The following is a 22,244-nucleotide window of genomic DNA, read 5'->3' as shown; positions in this document are numbered from 1 at the left end:
GAAATTCTTAGATTTTTAATTTTGGAAATTTTTTTGAATTATTTATAAGTTTTTGGGTGAATTATTTATAACAAAATTTTTTATTTAATAAAATGTTGTAATTAAAAAAAATTATTGTATTATATTTTTGAGAAATTTAATTAAGTCAAGAATAAAAAATTTCGAGCCAAGAAAATTATTTTGAATTATTTGTAACTTTTTGGGTAAATAATTTATAACAAGATTTTTTATTTAATAAAATGTTGTAATTAAAAAAAATTATTGTATTATATTTTTGAGAAATTTAATTAATTCAAGAATAAAAAATTTCGAGCCAAGAAAATTATTTTGAATTATTTGTAACTTTTTGGGTAAATAATTTATAACAAGATTTTTTATTTAATAAAATGTTGTAATTAAAAAAAATTATTGTATTGTATTTTTGAGAAATTTATTTAATTCAAGAATAAAAAATTTCGAACCAAGAAAATTATTTTGAATTATTTGTACCTTTTTGGGTAAATAAATTACAAGATTTTTTATTTAATAAAATGTTGTAATTAATAAAAATTATTGTATTTTATTTTTGATAAATTTATTTAATTCAAGAAAAATAAATTTTGAGCCAAGAAAATTAATTTGAAAAATTTCATTGATTTTAATCAAGCTGAAAAGATTTTTGGAAATTTTTTTTCTTAAATTAAAATTTTTAGTAAAATTAAAAAATAATTTTAAAATATCTCACTCTTTCTTAATTAAAAAAAAATACCAAAATTTGTAAAAAAAATTCCCAATATCTGCCCACAAAAATTTCCAAAATTAATTTAATTAAATCAGTAATTAGTTTTAAATTTACACACATTAATATAATTTATTAACAGTTGTAATTTTTATTTTATTAAATTTAATGCGGGCTATCATAAACAAATTCAATCAAAAATAATCTAGTATTATAAATTATAATTATTTTTGGGTGTGATATTTCTTAAAATAGATGATGGATTGACTTTTTTTTATAGGTTTAAATTTATCCAAAATAACAATTATAATTTTTTTTTTAATTGACAATATATACACCAATGCTAAATATGAATAAAAGTATTCTTGAATATTGAATAATTATGTATATATATTTATCTACAAGGTCTGTTATCTTCAGCAAAACGTGCTACCCTGCTATAAAATTACCGAGGTAAGCAGATTCTTCAGATAAAAAGTAGCATCTCTCGGGCATCTCGAAGCCTCCGGGCAGAGAGTGAGTTTTCATGAAGAATTTTACTCGGAATCGCTCTATGGGTCAGCAAGGGATAGAATAAGAAGAAAATTGAACGTAGATCGAAATCAGAGCTCGAAACCGGCGATAGAGGAAAAGAATCTCTGGAATGTTGCGCATTGAAGAACTTTCGGACCCGGATCCAAGGGATTCTTTCCACGAAAATCCTTCGAAATTCGAAATACTTTTAAATGAGTTTTCAAAGAGGATTTTTCACTTTTACGCAGGTTGATGGTGTGGAAAACTGGATCGGAAGCAAATATCGAGATCTAAGAGAGTGTTTTGAGACTTTAAAGGAATTTGATAGAAATTCACAGAATTTCTTTCGAGAGAAAATCGCTAAAAACTCTTTATAATTTATACAAGAAGATTCTATGAAATTTATCAAAGAAGTAGATACTTTATTTAAGTATTAAACCAAAATTTAAAAATTAGTACCACTCTTTTTTTTAGTTTGATAAGCAAATAAATTTTAATAATTAAAAATTGCATCAATTTTTTTTCTTCAATTTCTTCAAGAAGTTTTTTTTATGAATTCTCTCTATAATAAGTTGATTTATTAAGAAAGCTTAAAAATTGCCATGTAAGTTAACTTCAGTAGCATTAAAGTAATTAATTTCATTAATAGTTTATTAATTTTTAATTTTTACGACAGAATTTATCAACAAAACTAAAAAAAAAAATCTCAACGAAAATTTTTTTGAAAAATATAATTAAAATTTATAAACTCAAACTTGAGATAAATTGTTTGAAATATTTGTTAATAATTTGGCACATGAAACTTATTTTAGGTAATAAAAAATTTGTTTTAGTCTAAAAATTCTGTGATCGGATATTTTTCGGATTAAAATCGATATTCACTCCGCTAAAAAGTATTTCGGATTTCCTTTTAGCGAGTGAATAAAAATTCACTCCCAATTTTTGTTTTTAAATTCAAGTCTTTGCTCAACTCAAAAATAGAATGACATTTAAAAATTAATACCACTCTTTTTTTTTTTAGTTTGATAAACAAATAAATTTTAATAATTCAAAAATTGCATCAATTTTTTTTTCTTCAATTTCTACAAGTAGTTTTTTTTATGAATTCTCTCTATAATAAGTTGATTTATTAAGAAGGCTTAAAAATTGCCATGTAATTTAACTTCAGTAATACTAAAATAATTAATTTCATTAACAATTTTTATTTTTTACGATAGAATTTATCAACAAAACTTAAAGACAAAATAATCTTAACAAAAATTTGATTCAATGTTCCAAAGTTTAATTTTTTTAAAGGACAAATTTAAAATTTACAAATTTAAACTTGAGATAAATTATTTGAAATATTTGTTAGTAATTTGGCACATGAAACTTGTTTCAGGTAGTAAAAAATTTATTTTAGTTTAAAAATTCTGTACTTAGATATTTTTCGGATAAAAATCCATATTCACTCCGCTAAAAAAATACTTCAAATATCCATTTAACGAGTGAATAAAAATTCACTCCTAATTTTTGTTTTTAAATTCAAGTCTATGCTCGACTCAAAAATAGAATTACATTGAAAAAAAAAATTTAATTATGCAAATTGCAGATTTTTAATTATTTTAATAACACAAATGAAAAAAAAAAAATAAAAGACAAGTTACATCATATCAATAAATATTATTATGCAACATAATAAAGTAAACACAATAAATAAAAAATAATAAAATCTGTTTTCATTTATGCATAATTATGGATAGTAGGTCAAAGTCATCTTAAAAAATGATATTAATAATTTTTATTTCTAGCCACATTTAAAAATTCAATTAAAATTTATCACCGTCAATTTATAAAATTAAAAACACAAATGCGGGTTATGATATTTTAGGCTCGAAAAAATCCGACGATATTAATAAAACATTTTCACAGTCAATAAATCCACGGAATAATTTTATTAACACCACGATTAAAGCCATTGTCAAAAATATAAAAGATGTCGACCAAGACAAGACATCTTTAATCTTTTACGACAGCGATAACAATATCAATAATCATAAATTTAAAATTTTTATTACAAAGTTCAAGTAACATGACATAGGCGGTACCCTTATGCGTGTATAAAATAATATATAATAAATTATAAATATATATATAAGTTTAAATAAATTCAAAGGACGTTAATAAACAGACGCTTTAATGACGGACATGCACATCAGCATGTGTCCGAATTCATAGCATTCGTAGAATAAACGCAATCTCTTTGGCAACCGGACGTATCGTTTCTTAGAGACGCTGGCTCGAAGCTCTAAGCTCTACTCTGCTACTAAACCGAATAGAATATTCGGCCTACATAAAACCGCGCCAGCTCGATTCTTTGAAAGCTCTTTTTGCTATTGCTATTAAAGATACACAACCCAACAACCAACAATTATCGGTATTCTCTTATTTAACAACGCATATTAGTTCTTATGCATGCAAATTTCAATAATAGTAGGACATATTCATATTTAATAATAAATATAAATGAAAATAATAATGAAATTCAATAGAATAAATCCCAGACTTTATTGACTAGACATTTTTTTCCTATCATTTGAAGGTTGGAATGAATTGTTAAAGAAACTCGGTCATGACTCTACACTGCATATGTGTACTCAGTGTACGAATGCTATATACCATACTTTACACTTTATATTATACCGTCTTATATGTATGTATATATGTATTAAGTCACATTGTAGAGTTATTGGGTTACGTAATTCATACTTCAAAGAAGCCGGCGTATGCACATAAGACATAACTCAAGTGTTATCTTATGTTACATATTAGCTAACTTTGCTTTTTATTGTTAAAATCAATTAATATTTTTTTTACGTTTTGTTCTTTATATTTTATTTATCAAGTTTTTTTTTTAGGCTTGAGAAAAAAATTTTTGGATGGTTATTAGTAGAAAATTTTTTTTGGCGTTGAAAAAGCTTTTTTGTACAAAGATAAATTTTTTTTGGCGCTTTTATAAATGTTTTTTGTATTGATAAGATGAAAGGTAATTGTTTAGTTTCACGGACAACTGATTTTTTTTATATAAAAATAATATTTAGAATTTCTTTCAAAGAATCAGATTTTTTTTTAATTCATCAAAAATAGAATCTTAAAAATTAAAAGAAAAATTATAAAGTTGAAAAAATTTTGTGAGTTGTAGAAATAATTATGTAGATCAATATAATTACATTAACAGGAACAACACAAAATAAATATATAACAAAGTTTATCTAAGGCGAAATTCTGATATACTAAAATCAGCATAAGACTTTTTTTAATTTTATTAAAAATTAATTATATTATTTAAATTTCTAGATGTGGAATTTTTTATTAAAATTTTTTCATAATAATTTAGTTATAAAAATAAAAAAAGTTTGGAAAATCCAAAAGTGCACGCCTCATAACGCTCATCCATTTTTTAAGAAAAAAAAATTGTGTAATTGATTAAAAAAAAAAAAAAATTATAATTAAGTAATTTCTTACAGAGTATTTTTTTTTTTTTTAAATATCAGCGCCCTTTTTTTTTGTCATATGCGCACGCAATCTAAAAAAATCTAGCTTGATCAAGTGGCGCCATAGTTTTCACGTGACAAATAAGAAAAATTTGTTTGTCTTTGTACGATTGTATCGTAATGAATTTTAATAAAAATTCAATTTAAAAAAAAAATACGTAAACTAGGCTACTAATATGAAATACGGACCCAGTTCATCGCATTCTAAAACTAATAAAAAAAGTCCGGTCTTGAAATATCAATTTGTTCGGGAGTAATTGTTGGTACATCCAAAATGGGGTGACATCCGGACGTCAACGTAAAATTTTTTTCAAAACGTTTTTTTTTTTCAAAATAGCTATATGAAATGATTTTAGAAAGTAAAAGATGGTTTAATTTAAGTGTTTTCTCGGTGTACATCTACTTATATTACTGTATAAGTGTAATATGGTTGTGATAGAGACATTTAAAGATCACAAAATTGCTTGACCTTGACGAGTCGAGTATAAAGCACAACCTCACGCGCTTCGCGCTATGAGGCGTGCAAAAAAAAAGACAGATGTCTTTTAATTTTGGTGTCTATTTATAACTACTTCAAAAACTTATCATCGATATTATTAAGACAATAAGAAAAATTTTCGGATAGTCATATGATAAAATCGTTTTTTTTTTAGTGAAATTTAGTGTCATTACAAAGGTCTTGACTTGAATTTGTATCTTTTCAAGGTATCATATCATTCTCACCGATAATCAATTTATTATGATAAGTATTTAGGCTGCATTCGAAAATGCTCTATCTCTAGATACATAATTAAGAAATGACCTTGTATCTTGTGAAATATTGACATTTTTAAAGATATAAGCTCACCCTGACATTACGATCAAGACCTTTCTTTTGAGTACCCACATCAATTTTTCATATATTTATATATATATATATATATATATATATATATATATATATATATATATATATATATATATATATATATATCGACGTTCTAATTAGCAAATTGTCTAACTCCATTTTAGAGAATATTCTATTTGTAAGAAAAAAAAAATTAGTTCAAAATTTATTATCACTTTAAAAAACCATTTTATATAATTATTATCTCATAGAGATATAATATTCAGGTTTGAATCATTCAAATAATTTATAATTCGATTATGGTTACATCAAAATGTTAAAAAATCACCCTCTAAAAAATATGGAGTTAGACAAATTGCTAATGAGACCGTCGATATGTATATATGAAAAATATATCATAAATGCATGTGGGTACTCAAATGAAAGGTCTTGATGAGTGTAACATCGGGGTGAGCTTATATCTTTAAAAATGTAAATAGTTGAGAAAGTACAGCGTAATTTAACAATAATAATTAAGAAATTACCTTGTACTTGTCAGCTATTGACATTTTTAAAGATATAAGCTCATCCCGATGTTGCAGTCATCAAGACCTTTCATTTGAGTACGCACATCAATTTTTCATATATTTATATATATTATATATATGTATATGTGAAAAATATATCAAAATGCATGTGGGTACTCAAATGGAAGCTCTTGATGAGTGTAACATCGGGATGAGCTTATATCTTTAAAAACGTTAATATTTAAGAAATTACAGTGCAATTTAACAAAAGTCATTATTTAACAAAGCAAAATTTTATTTATAGTTCACAAGTCACGGCAGTCACATCGTGATTGCAACGTTGCTAGTAACAAATCAACTATCTTAAAAAACCATATGAAACCTTGAAAAGACAGAAATTTAGTTCAAGACTTTTCTGATGAGATAAAATTTAACTAAAAAAAAAAATTATTCATGTAAATTTGATGTTTTTAATCACAACATACATAGTTTGGGTACTTTTGAAATAAATTTCAAAAATAATATTATCATAGCTGGCTTAATTGCCAATTATTTGATGGAAATGACGAAACAAACTTATAAAACTAATAAATTTTTTAAAACTGTTTGAAAAACTTACGATAAAAAATTAACTATTATTAAAAAAAAAATACAAAATCGTAAAAAGGCAATATTAAGTCTAAGGCTTTTCCAATTATACAAAATAAAACTAAAAAAAAAAATTTATCAAATAAATACATCAGAGATAAAAATTTCCTTATTCTCTTAATCTTAATTACACAGAATAGATCAACAGTCGATTTACCAATCGCTGACAACTTAATTATAATTAGTACCGAGCTAAAATTTTATTTATAAGCACTTTAAAAATAAAGTGACATTCACCGCCGCGTTTTTCAAAACTTTCTTCAATAAATAAAAATTAAACTTATAAAGTTTAAAAAACTCATTACAATAACCCAACAATAAAAATCCGTGCGATACATGATACATATACATATATATACATATACATACATATAAATTCCAATATGTATTCCTTTTAAAGAGCAAGCATTAAAAAGCTAAAACTGCAACCACAAACCGTTAAATGTGGGCGAGGCCCTACTTATATTACTTTTCGCCCACATATATTAATACATATGTTCAACACTACACATATATAATATTTAATACTATCTACGTCACAACTCGTAATAAAATAAAATAAAAAAAATTTATTAATGACGTAGATGTATAATTTCTAAGCAAACCTGTTTAGATTTTTCCGAAGTGTCTATCGCTTATATCTCTTCGCGAATTAGCTTCTATATAAAAGTATATTTAATATTTAATATATATATTTATCCGGTTGATTAATCGAAAAATGTTTGCAAGACACCTCGAACACATTAAAGATTTGAACGCCCACACTGTTGAGAGCTCGACAAACAAATTTTATTGTGCCCAATAAATTGTTAAATAAATTTAGCAATATTGTTATTTGCGTGAAATTTAGCAATTGTATTTTTTTTTTTGTAATAATTTTTAAATGTTCTATAAATTTTGTTATATAACGAATAATACAAACTATTATAAATATGACTATCACGTATTTTAATCATTCAGTAAAGAAACATTAGCAGTGTCTGCAATTCTTAGAACAAAACAATAAATCGCACGAGGAAAGTTTGTCGCACCTGGATCCTTGCACAATTTATAAACTCCAGTCTCGTATTATCTTGATAAACCGTATATTTTAAAAACAGCTGAATATTTATATAAAAAAAAAAATTCTTTTGTAAATAAAAAGCTAATTAGTTTCATACTTTGTTCAACAAATTTAATCCAAACCGCGACAATTTAAATTGAAATAAAAAAAAAATAATTATCTGAGAACAAACAATAAAAAATAACATATTTGTGTGAGCAAACGGAAGTGACTCAATATTAAATTTTTTTCCGTAATGCCTTTTATATTCTGACGTAGTTTTACTTTAGTATAGTAAGTAAGTTTCTGCACAGCATCCAACAGATACGTAATAGAGAACGCCTAACAGAGATAACTTGAGCGCGAGCATGTGAATTATATAAGTTAGATTGAGATGGAGAACCGGAGATCAACTGGTTTCTCCACGTTGCTTTTATTTTTATTTTTATTTTTATTTATGTTATGACGAAATTCAGTGACGTAGTTTGCTCCACTCTATACAGCGCATAAACGTTTTATTTTAATTTACAATTGGGTATTCCTTGAATTTTTACCTTCAATTGCAGCAGCTTTTCTCTTATCTGCCTTATACGTATTGAGAAAGTGAAATGAATTCAAATCCGGTGATTCATTTACAAATATTTTATTTTGTGTTTTACCCGGAATTCAATGAAAATTTACGCTTGGAATTGTCGGTTTTGATTACATATTTTTTGTATTTCATTTTATCTCTGTTATTATCTTCATTAGTCATTTATCAAAAAAAATTTATTATTATTATTATTATCATTACTAACAACTTTGCAGTCACTATGTGACTGCCGTGACTTGAGAACTATAAATAAATAAAATTTTGCTTTGTTAAATAATGAATTTTGTTAAATTGCACTGTACTTTCTTAAATATTGACGTTTTTAAAGATATAAGCTCATCCCGATGTTACACTCATCAAGAGCTTTCATTTGAGTACCTACATGCATTTTTATATATTTTTCATATTTACATATATATAATATATATGAAATATATGAAAAATTGATGTGGGTACTCAAATGAAAGGTCTCGGTGAGTGTAACATCGGGATGAGCTTATATCTTTAAAAATGTCAATATTGCACAAGATAAAAGGTCATTTCTTAATTATATTAAATTATACTGTACTTTCTTAACTATTGACATTTTTAAAGATATAAGCTCATCCCGATGTTACACTCATTAAGAGCTTTCATTTGAGTACCCACATGCATTTTTATATATTTTTCATACATACATATATATATAATATATATAAATATATAAAATATTAATGTGGGTACTTGAATGAAAGGTCTTGATGAGTGTAACATCAGGATAAGCTTATATCTTTAAAAATGTCAATATTTCACAAAATACAAGGTCATTTCTTAATTATGTATCTAGAGATAGAGCATTTTCAAATACAGCTTAAATACTTATCATAATAAATTGACTATCGGTGAGAATGATATGAACCCTTGAAAAGACATAAATTCAAATCAAGACCTTTACAATGATACTAAATTCCACTAAAAAAACCGATTTTATTATATGACTATCCGGTACACAAAATTTTTCTTAATCTCTTAATAACATAGATTATTATTAATATTATTATTTTCATTATCAATTGACAGACTCATAAAGGAATTCATGAATTAACTTAAACTGTTCATTGATAAATAGAGTTAGAGTTAGCATTTAATATTTAAAAAAAAAAAAAAAAAAACATGTGTTGTCAAGATATTTGTGGCATGCGCGATTAAAGGCTGACTCAGCTCAGGAAAGCCGTCAAGATCTTGAGGACCGGAAGATCAACGTCCGTCAACGACTTATACTTAATATCACACGATACATATATCACACCGAAGTGATAGAATTGATCCAAGTGATATTATATCAAGTCAATTGTAAGTCATGAGATATACTGAGCGTGAGTCATTGTGTACATCAACACTTGTAATATGTTGGTAGATATTTGAATAATCAAGCGCGGTGATTAAGATAAGGTGTTTCCTAATTTAAGTAAATATTACTAAATAAACTTTAGTAATGTGATTATTATTTAAAGTACTTTAATGAATGAAAAAGCAGAAATTTAAGAGTTAATATAAGTTTGCAGAATTATTAAAATAAATGATATAGTAAAAATTCATCAAATAGGCCTAAAAAAATAAGCTTATGTGGTAATTAAATATGAATGAACTTGCAGATGCACTTTAGAAAAATACGATAAGTCATCTTGTTCAAAAGTTATTTTAAAAAGAACAAATAAAAATCTAAGTTTGCAATTTTTTTTAATTTTAAATTGCTAAAATTTGAAAAATATTTAGCTCATCTTTAAATATGCACTCAAAAATGATCTAAAGTCTAACTATATTGAGTTTTATTAAAATCTATGAAGAATTGCGGCTATTTTTTCATAAAATCTACGAAAAAATACAAACAGTAAAACCTTTTTAAAATTTTGTATTTTAAGTAACAAAAACTTTTTAATTTGAAACATTTTTCTGCTGTCCAATTTCAAAACACAGTAATTGACAATTTTAAGATTAAAAAAAATTTTTTTTATTAATAAAAAAAAAGTTTGCGCGCCAAATTGATAAAAAATTTGATTTATGAATAAAAAATAGTTAAATATAAATATTAAAAAAAAAAATACTTTAAATTAAGGTCAAAAAATTATAAAAAATGCAGCAATACTTAAAAAAAAATTTTGCAGTTTCTGTGTTTTAAAATTGGGCAGCCGTTTTCCTCCATCTATAAAACAATTAAATTCATATGCTACTATTTCAAATTCTAGCATCAATTAAGATTTTAATTTATTAAAATTAAACGCAATAAAATATTATGACACTTGACTGTTTTTGTTAGAAGACTATTGTTTGAATCATTGATGCTTGGATATGACTCACTGTTTTGATTGAATAAATTTGGACAGACTTTTTCTGGTGGCATATCGTTAGATCAATCATCACCATTACATGCTACACCGCGTAATCTAAGACATAAAATCCAATCTAAATGTAAATGAACTGATGTATTATCCGAAAGATAATTTGCGATCGGAAATCATCGATGGTAAAAATAAATCTGCTAAAAAGAAATCTGTGAATGGAATTCTCGAAAAAAATTCGACGAATTATAACATTCATAATTTTAGGACCAAACGAAGCGGCTTTGGGCCCCATGACACCACACGAGGATGGGATTCCTTGTTATATTTTTCAATGCTGTTCTCAGAACGATCTCTTTTATTTTACCACACTCCTACTATTATAGAATTATATTATATACCTGAATATGAACATACAATATATAATACATAATACGTTTATTAGTTTGCGTGTTTACCTGACGGGTTTCAACACTAATGTGGACCACACGTGTGTTTAAATGCCTATACTTATACGCATTACACATATTACACATAACATTAACCAAACATGTGTGATATTATTTCATGGAATTAAACCACGTTGTACATTTCCCGGAAATCCGATAACAACCTTCGGAAATCCCAAAAAGCCCAGCGAATTCTACATAACAGTTATTTTAATTACTGTCATTAGCATATGTATATTTTTATTTATAATATAAATTATTTGTATAGCTCATTCTTTTGGTTAAGTGTTTTAAGCAAAAAACTGAAAAATTATAGTTTTAAATGAAATTTTCAGACTTTATAAAATTGTAAAAATTACAATTTTAAGTAAAATTTTTTTAAAATACAATTTTACGCAGAAAAAAATAGATCAAAAAAATTTTCAAGATAAGGACAAAAATTTTTATTCAAATATTTATAACTTTGCTTTTTATTATTAAAATCAATTAATATTTTTTTTACGTTTTGTTCTTTATATTATTCATCCAGTTATTTTTTTTATGCTTGAGAAAAAAATTGTTGGATGGTTTTTGATCGTAGAAAATTTTTTTTGGAGTTAAGAAAGCTTTTTTGTACTAAGATACATTTTTTGGCGCATTTATAAATTGTTTTTTGCATGGATATTTTTATATTGATAAGATGAAAAGTAATTGTTTAGTTTCACGGTCAACTGGTTTTTTTTGGTATAAAAATAATATTTAGAATTTCTTTCGAAGAATCAGATAATTTTTTTTTTAATTCATCAAAAATAGAATCTTGAATATTAAAAGAAAAATTATAAAGTTGGAAAAATTGTGTGAGTTGTAGAAACTATAATTATATAGATCAATGTTTGACACATATAAATACTAATTACATTAAAATATTTATCTCTCTTTTTTAAACTGTAATTTTTACAATTTTTTTTTTTTCGAAGCTCCTAAATGTTAAAGTTTACACTTTATTAACTCTAAAAATTTAAATGCTGTTTTTTTGTCATAAATTAAATTAAATTTTTAAAAATTATAAAAAATGAGTATGCTCATTAAAATTTAAACACTGCATTAAAAATAAATTTTTATTAGATAATGTTTATTACTCACGTGAAATACATAGCTGGTTATGGTTTTTCTCCCTATTAGCCGATTTCATTACGTGTCGACACAAGTGATTTTCTACTTTTTCTGCACTCTAGAACATAAATCATAATTTTATATTTTACATAATAGTTAACTATTAAAATGTACACTATAAACTTTAAAAATGCATCTATTTTTTTGTTATTAATAAATATAATAAAAAAACATAATTATTCTATTTTCCATTCGAGTATTTATAAATACTGTGAAAGTCATTTTCGATGAACCGTAGCACACATATTATTCAACATCTTTTAATTATGAATTATAAATGCGTGATTTCTACTAAAGGCATACATTAATATTAATTGACGCTTTATACTCAATGCATCTAATAAATATTTATCCACATAACTATAGTATGAATTTATAAATTTAACTGTAAAAATATATTAAAAACCCTGATTTAGATTAAATAGCTACATTAAACTGGCGATTAAATTTTTTCAATGTCAAACTTTGTTTATCACTTTATTATCAACAGCTCACATGTTTTGAATCGAATATTAATTTTTTTATTGCGTACGTTAATGAATATTATTCGATAAATAATAAATACTTTTAATATATAACACGTGATAAAAATTCTTATGAAATACAAATATAAAAAAATATTTTAAGTAAATATCTTGGAATAAATGTTCAATTTGATGTTTTTAACATTAAAAAAAAATTTTTTAATCTGTTAAAAAAGTGATTTTTTGTCGGTATACTTTTAAATAATAATTAATAATTAATTCACATTTCAATTTATCAATAGCTCTTTTTTCATTACAAATATTTTTTAACTATAGACTTGTTATCGCGAATATAAAATATACTATTGAAAATATTTTTTATTTCTAGAAAATGCTAATGCCTATTTATTTTTATATAAGTTTTGTGTATATTTTAAAGTATGTTTTTTTCTTTTAATTATATTCAACACCAAAAAATTTACAAAAATCAGCCAAATTTTAAATATTAAAAATTTTTCTTTACACTTAAAAAAAAACCACTATAACTTTAATTCTACTAAATGGTTTTAGCTGAAAATTTAACTGTATACTCTTGAAATATGTATAAATAAATGGTAAAAAGTTCAAAATTCTATTTCTTCATTGGTCTTTACAAAAAAATGCACAAAAATCAGGGCGTCAAACCAGAAGACCCCCTTAATATATATTTTTAAAATATATCATAAATTATAGTATTATTCATTTTAGAGTCTTAAAAATTTTTAAAGTACACTAAAAAAAAATAAAAAATATTTTCCAGACAGATTTATTTGTTTGAAAATTAATTAATTAATTTTTTTAATTAATTACAAACAATTTCAATCAATTAAATTAATTTTTTAGACAAAAAAAATATTCTAAATAATTATTATATTCTCAAATATATATTCTTGCTTCAACAAAATTTTCTCAATGAAAATATTTTAATTTCTCAGTGTATCATAATTAATTTTTTTAAATCTTAGTAGATTTTCAGATAAATAAATTAATTTTATGACATAAAAATTAGCAGTCACTTGATTATTTTTTAGTTTTTTTTTAACAAATAAATTATTTTTAAAAAATTGCATTTTTAATTTATTAAAATTTCTAAATGTCAACTTTTTTTTATAATTTTTTTTGCCATAATTTATTTGTTGAAAAAATTTTTAAAATTATCAAATATCTGCTAAATTAATTTTCACATTAATTTTAACTAATAAAAATAATTTCGTAGATTTTGTTATAAATAATAAATAATAAAATAAATTATAACACGTTATATGGTGCAACGATACGAAAAGTTTGCATGGAGACGGAATTCCTAGCCTGAACGCAAGACACGTGTGGCATGTGACTCATCGGGCAGGTAAAGTCAGTGGGGTACCTCGACAAGCGCGAAAGTATTATGATTATGTAGTGAAGTAGTTACTGGGTGGTGAAAAAAAAGGTTGAAGAGTAAGACGAAGAGAAGAAAGAGAGAAAGATAGAATTCTTGGTGTAAACCCATGAGTCATCAAATCGCCATCCCTTGTAATCTACCTGTTGGCACCTGTTGCGTTTGACCTCTTTGCGCAAACGCTTAACGCTCATACTTTGTCAATCTCGTTTCATTTAATGTATACATTGTATGTGCAATTTGCTGTCGGCTTTGTTTTATTCTTTGATATATGAACATTGATTTTACAACTTAAACTCCCTGAACTCTAGACTTAACTCTAAACTCGTACAAGTAAAGCTTATTTGCTTTAAATGTTTAACTTGGTGTTACTTTAAATTTTTAATACAGATAAAAATTTGCTCTATTAACTGCTGGAGTTTATACTCATTTTATATATTTATAATTATTTTTTTTTTCATGTTTACTAGTGAAAACCCACCGGGCAGTGGGCGGATTGTCGACCTTGGCTCTTACAAGCTGTCGTGACTCAGAGCGATGTGTTTTATATGTAAGTATATGTATAATATATAATGTGAGCGCCAAGAGAATAAAAGTGTAGATTTAAAAAATTAGAATTGTAGTTGTAGTAGTATAGAACATAATGATAATGAGTATGAAAGAATAATTGTTAGAGCTAGAGGTGGAGAGTCACGTTATTTTATAGAAAAGGAAAAAATTTTTCCGGAAATAACAATTCAATCGATTGTAGATTGCTGTGCATGATTGCTAACTATTATATAGATTTATTCTCGCCATTACTCGCTATTTTCATATTGTTAGATTTATGTTGTGTTTCAAACAGAATCATGATAACAACTAATACAAACATGCATGTGTTTAATTCTGTACATTTTTTATTGTTTGTGATATATTGAGAAAAAAAACTTCATTTAAGAAAAATATTCTTGATAAAAGAACAAAATTATTTTGAGATTCAATTTTCTTGATTTAGGAATTTTTTTGCCTTGAAATTAATTTTTTTAAAAAGAAAAATTTTAATTATGACGATTGGAAATATACTGTTAAAAAAATTGACTTGATTTAAGAATAAAATGTTTTGAATCAAGCAGAAAATTCCTAAAATCTAAAATTGTAAGTTTAAGTAAAGTTTACTTAAATAAAAAAATTTATGCTCGATTTAAATAAAATAAATAAATTCGTCTTTATTATGTTTTTGATCTAAGATTTTTTTTCTTTATCAAGTTAATTTTTTTATTAATGCATACACAGAAAGAAAAATTTCTTGACTGGAGAACAAAATTCTTGGCTCAAGAAAATTTTCAGGTGCCTGACGGAAGACCGAAGTTGTGTTGGCTAAAGTAAAAATTTTTTTTGAAATTCTATTCTTGGTGGAATTAATTTTTTCTTAATTCAAATTATCATAAATACTTGATACAATAAATTTTTATATTTGATCAAGATTTTTAGATACTTTAGGGAAGCAGCGCTACCTACTTTAGCTGAGAAAAAAATTTTCCCACCTTGAGAAAATTTTTCTCTTGAATATTTGATACCTATTTTATATTATTTAAGTGTGTAATTATACATATTGAATGAAAAAAAATGATGAAATATTATTTGATCTTCCCATTTGACATATTAATCAATAAAATATTAATGAAAATTTACTTCTATCTTTATATTTAATTTTTTGGAGCAAGAGAGAAATTTTCTCAAGACAAGAAAATTTACTTCTATCAAGAACTAAATTTTTTAGAGCAAGAGGCTGAATTTTCTCAGAATAAGAAAATTTTCTTGGATCAAGATACGTATTTATTAAAGCAAGAGAATTAATTTTGTTGGAATAAGTGAAATTTCTTGTCAAAAAAAATTTTTTTCTTCGCTCAAGAAAATAATTAGGAAGAAAAATATTTTCTTGGCTCAAGTGTACCTTTTTTTCTGTGTATTGTCTTCAAAAGATAAAATAAAATTCAACTTTGAAAAACACTATTTTTTTTGCTAAAACAATTATTTTGTTTTTTTTTTTTTTTTTTTCTTAAGAATTTTGTATTTTTGATTGAAGAAAAATTTTCTCTATTCAAAAAACCAAAAAACAAACTTAAAATAAATTTTTTTACTTGAACCCATTTAAAAACATATTTTAAAATAATTTATAATGATAAAATAATATTTTCATGAATATTACCTTGTATTTTAATCCAGAAAATAGAAATTGTTGTGTGAAATATATTGTATTTTGTTTCAAAATTATATGAATAAATTTCTTGAACCAACTCCAACGAAATATCCTGAAACAAAAGTAAATTTTTTATAAAACATTTTTATTGCAGTATTTTTTTTTTTCAATATATCATAATCAAATAGTAAAGACGTCTTTCCGATTTTCCGAGTAATAGAGCGGTATATATCAGTTCTACTTATTAGTTATTTTGAATGAATCATCAGCAGCAGAATACTATAAGTCGGTTTGTATTTTTTGTAGTCAAGTATTAGTATTAGTTATCGAGACAAATTTAAAGAATGCAAGTTTTTATCTAAATCGATTCTTACTTTTAGAGAAATTTTCGGACATTGTTTGGTTTTGAATTATCGTTTGCCTGTTTCATATTCTTATTTATGATATTTATTTAATTTAACTATTTGAAGGAACGAGGAGCTAGCCTTGTTTGGAATTTCCAGCAGAGCTGGACAAAGGAATAGAAAGAAATCCGAGGGTCACCGAATTTTCATTCAAGCGTAAAAGCAACCGGGCTGGCATAAAAACGATATTTTTCCCTCGTCACAGCCTTGTTTATTCAACGGATAAAATCTTAAGTGAAAAAAATATTAGATAGTTAATTATGTAAGACGTCGATAATGTAAATGTCGAGAATAGACATGCCATGAAAATCAAAATAGTAAATTGCAAGTAATGGTTTATTCATCGGAATAAAGACTGATATTTTTCAAAAGTTATTTTTTTTATTATTGCTAGATAATTTTTCCAATAAATTTAGTCGACTAAAATTAACCATTTAATTGGTATAATTTTCTTCAGATTAATTCCAATTACTAGCTTGATTATAACAACTAATGATACATGCTTAGTTTTTTTTTTATTTTATAAAACTTGTTTACGAGAAAATTTGTTTACTATTTTTTTTTCTGTGTCGAAACAATTGTTGTGACTCATCGTGATAAATTTCATTGTACTCGTCTTTTTGTTATCTATTGAAATTTACTTTTTTACAATAATAAAAAGTTAAATAAAATAAAATGAAACGTTGGAGACGATGATTCATTTGAAGTTAACAAAAAATTATCGGCTACGATATTTTTTTACAATTTTCTATGAAGATAAAATTGTTAAAAAATTAATATTATCTTGTATTACAAAATATTTATCAATTTAGTGTTTTAAATTGATATAAATAAAAATTAACATTAATAAAAAAAATTTCAAAATTGAACTGTCTACTTAAAAAAAAAAATTATCTTTAATTATTGTAAATTTACTCAACAATTTTTGAATAAATAAAAAAAATAATTGAAATTAATATTTTTGGCAGTTCTAAAAATTAATTACTATAATTAAAAAAACTAAAAATTAATCCCTAAAATTAAAAAAATTATAAATTAATTCCCAAAATTAAAAAAACTAAAAATTAATTCCAATAATTAAAAAAACTAAAATTTAATTCCCATAAAAATTAAAAAAAAACTAAAAATTAATTCCCATAAAAATTAAAAAAAAACTAAAAATTAATTCCCATAATTAAAAAAACTAAAAATTAATTTCCATAATTAAAAAAACTAAAAACTAATTCCCATAAAAATTAAAAAAACTAAAAATTAATTCCTAAAATTAAAATAAGACTAAAAATTAATTCCCATAAATAAAAAAACTAAAAATTAATTCCTATAAAAATTAAAAAAAAAACTAAAAATTAATTCCCATAAAAATTAAAAAAACGAACTAATTTCTGAAAAAAATAAACCTAATTTTGATTAATGACAGTGAACTCTTCTCTTTCTAAAAATTGAATATTAATCGAAGTAAAAAGGATCTAAAATAATTATAAAGCGTATCCTTTCATAAACTAGACAAGTGGTTAGTAGACAAGTGCCTGAATCCCCTCGAAAAGCAACACAACAATAAGACGGCCTCGTTGACCCCGGGGCGCCAATTGGTGTTGGTGGAAAATATAAGGCCATACTTTCACCAAATCGTGTTTAATATATAATAGGGATGAGATATTAAATCACTATACTGACATACACCTGTGTTGGATGTATTCCTCTCATCTCTACTCCTATCCCTAAATTTTTCATTTAATGCTTCGCTCTTCTCATACTCAATACAATCCTAAAAGGCGAAAGACTTCTATTCCAAAAAATACTTTTATACTTTTTTTTTTCAGTGAATAGAATATGACAATTTTATAAATACTAATCACTTGATCATTCTCACGCCGGAGGTCAATAATCCCTCCTCGTCTTTTGTTAGTAAATAATTCTCTTTCTCAAAAAGATATTAATCATTTTAACTCCTAAAATTTATATCATTTATATAGTTAAATTATAAATACAAATATAAAAAAATATTAAGTACATAAAATAATAATAGAAAAAAAATAATAATAAAATTTAATAGTACAGTTAAAATTAAGTTAATAATTACTAAGAACTTGAGATATCGCATTACAGATCATGAACTTTGGAAATTATGCCAAAAGTTTTCTTGCTTTTTCTCAGAATTACTTTATTGCAGCCAAAATCTTTTTTTAATTTATTTATTTTAGTTAATTTTTATTTTTACTCGTAGGTGTATTTAAAAGTTATTATTATTGTTATTAAAATGACTATTATTAAAATTTGTTTTTAGTTTTTTAAAAATTGATGTAAGGCGTAGGCGTGCGACCTCGAATTTAGATAAATTGGATCCGCATCTGACATTTTTATTTACATTCGCCACTACTATTATTATTTTTATAATCACGGATCTCGTAAATTATTTTTTTAAGCAAAAAGAAACTAATTTTTTTTTCAATAGTTACTTACAAAATTAATAATCAAAGTGCAAGCGCACTTACCGGAGACAGAGCTCCTTAATCAGGCCTTATACGATCTCACACATCTCTGGCCTCGTTTCAAACGGCAGTAGTAATAACAATAACTTCTCGGAATTACTAGCAATACCAAACCTATTTATCTGTACAACGGTAATAAATAATAAATTATAAGTAATATTATTAATACTTAATTAACAGTTAATTAAAACAACAAAAACAAGTTATTTTGGCGCGTATCGGGTTTAATTTACACGGGGTCGTATTTTAATTTCATGAATTCACAAAAGTGCGATCAACTTCCTGGATTAATATTCCCCGATCTATTTTCATCGTAAATTGACACCTGGCTTTCGGTTTAATCTAGAAAGACATACACTTTGAGGTAATAAAGATCAAATTGCAAGTTTTATGATACTCGCCATCACTAGGCATGTACCGTTTCAAGTTTGTAGGCCGCTCAGTGAGACTTGTGTTGCCCTCTTGTAGTAAAAAATTATTTTTATGTTGGTTAAGAAAAATTCTGCACATTTAAATAAAATTCTTTAATGATCCGGAATTATTTTTATTGCAAGATGATAAATAAAAAATGAATTAACTATACTACCAACAAATACTAAGAACAAATAATTAATTTATTAATTTATAAACAATAGGTAAGTTTTTATTTAGAAAATAATATGAAAATAAATTTAGCAGATATTAAATAATTTTTAGAATTTTTTTTTAACAAATAAATTATGGCAAAAAAAAAATTGGCATGCAAAAATTTTAAAGATGCAATTTTTTTAATACTATTTTTTAGAATCAATTTGTTTGTTAAAAAAGAATTTAAAAATTCTCTGATGACTGCTAATTTTACTGTCATAAAATTATCTATCGCTAGAAGTATTCTTTTTCTTTGCAAATTTTCTTAACAGACATCTGTCAATTTTAAAAATTTTTTTGGCAACTGAATTAATTATTAAAAAAGTGAAACAAAATTCCACATCTAAAAAATTGAAAGAATTTTAAGTACAAATTAAAAAAAAAAAATTTTTTTAATAACTGATTTGTAGTAAAAATGAAAAGAAAAAAAATTTCACGTATCTGCTCATAAATTTTCATGACATTAAAGTTAGCAGTCACTTAACCATTTTTTAATTTTTTTTAACAAATAAATTTTTTCCAAAAAATTATTTTTAAAAAATTGCATTTTTTATTTTTTTAAATTTCCACATGCCAATTTTTTTTTCTACTTGTTTGTTGCCATAATTTATTTGTTAAAAAAATTTTTAAAATTATCAAACATCTGCTAAATTAATTTTCAAAAATGAAGAAATTTTATGTTGAAAATTTAATTAAATATTTTTGCTTAATTATGAAAATTGATTTAGCAGATATTTGATAATTTTAGGAATTATTTTTAACAAATAAATCATTTAAAAAAAAATTAGAAACAAAAATTGACATGTAGAAATTTTAATAAATTAAGAATGCAATTTTTAAAAATAATTTTTTGGAACACATTTAATTGTTAAAGAAAATTTTAAAATTGTAAAATGACAGCTAAATTTAATGTAATTGCTTAATTAAGTCATTACAATTTGTATATGTGAACAATCACTATATACAACTTAATATCTATTAAAAAAAAAAAAAAAGATTAATTAAAGATTTTTTTAATTTTTTCAAAAAATTTTTTTTTGTAAAAAATTTCCAACTAAAATTTTTTCAATACATTTATAGTTTCTGATACTTACAAATTACTCAATAATAAGTTATAAATAAATTAAAGGATTTTTTTATTTATAATATTATAAAAACATTAAATATTTACCTTTTTTAATTTTCTTCAGTCTTTAATTCGTCAAATGATAATAATAAAGTTAGCCGACATTTTTAATTTTTTGATTTTTGTGTTTAATTATATAATTAGAACTAAAAAATATATTTTTTTAAAATTGTACTTTCAGTTTTTTAAGTTTTTTACAAATGAAAATTTTTTTTAATTATTTTGTAAGTTTAAAAAAAAAAAAAAAAATTTTTTTAATTTTTAGATGTCGGCTAACTTAATTTTCATGAAAATCTCATGAAATTTCATTTTTATTGAAAAAATTTCAATTAAACAATTAAAAAAAAAAAATTTCACATGTAAAAAACTTGAAAAACTATAAGTGCAATTTTTTATAAATATATTTTTAGTTGTAATTTAATTAATAAAAAAAATAAAAAATTTTTAGACGTCTGCTAACTTCAGTGTCATTAATTTTCATCGTCAAATGTCAGCTGACCACAAATTAAAAATTTTTTTCTCCGATAGAGGCGCTGAAACTCGCGCTTTATTTCAAAATATTCAAAAATAAAAATTAGAGACCGAAATTATCAACCGAGCTCATAAGAAAGAAATAATAATAATAAAAATAATAATAAGAAGAAGGAAGAAGAACTGAAGGGAATTCACCTATTCGCTCCGAGTGAAGCCATGGTAGGGGAAATTAAATCGACTGAAGCGTTCGCAGTGGTTACATTCGGAGTTACGGGAGGCTATTATTCCTAAAATTGTAAGCAAGTACACGTGGAAGTATTTATTTTGTTTTAATTTTAATAAATTAAAAAAAAAAAAAATGAGACACCAGAGTTGTTGGGTCTCAAAAAATACCAGCAGAACTATTTACTGCATTCTTTTTTATTTTTTATCATTATACGTACTTGTTGTTGATTCGTTTAACTATTAAACAACAAAACTGCAATTATTACACTGATAAAAGGATTTATTAACTATTAATAATTTAATTTATTTGAAGACAATAATTTAATTTATTAAACTTCAATAAATATTTTTTAACATTCAATAAATATTTTTTAACATTCAATAAATATTTATTTGGGAAGAAAGTACTTTTATTAATAATTAATAACTATTTATTAATAGTTAACGAATATTTATTGACAGTTAATAAGTATTTTGTTGAGTGAATTTGTTTTGCTTGTAATATCATATGATATGAAAAT

The 22,244-nt window shown here is 23.9% G+C and overlaps 2 long non-coding RNA genes across 3 annotated transcripts; one reads left to right on the top strand and one right to left on the bottom strand.

Moving 5' to 3' along the window:
- Positions 1-1,072: 1,072 nt before the first annotated feature.
- On the bottom strand, positions 1,073-21,932 carry LOC123262980. Its single transcript, XR_006509072.1, has 3 exons — positions 21,694-21,932; positions 5,301-5,306; positions 1,073-1,082 (listed from the first exon to the last, which is right to left on the bottom strand). It is a non-coding gene; the product is annotated as an uncharacterized LOC123262980 (long non-coding RNA).
- LOC123262978 lies at positions 14,099-17,157 on the top strand. Of its 2 annotated transcripts, XR_006509070.1 has the most exons (4): positions 14,099-14,428; positions 14,670-14,749; positions 16,533-16,667; positions 16,849-17,157. It is a non-coding gene; the product is annotated as an uncharacterized LOC123262978 (long non-coding RNA). The 2 variants fall into 2 exon arrangements; XR_006509069.1 differs by having other exon boundaries at positions 14,104-14,749.
- Positions 21,933-22,244: the final 312 nt, after the last annotated feature.

This window comes from Cotesia glomerata, linkage group LG4, assembly GCF_020080835.1.
Source record: "Cotesia glomerata isolate CgM1 linkage group LG4, MPM_Cglom_v2.3, whole genome shotgun sequence".
Taxonomy (NCBI): Eukaryota; Metazoa; Arthropoda; class Insecta; order Hymenoptera; family Braconidae; genus Cotesia; species Cotesia glomerata.
Note: the sequence above shows the minus strand (reverse complement) of the source record. Positions and strands in the feature narration are given on the sequence as shown.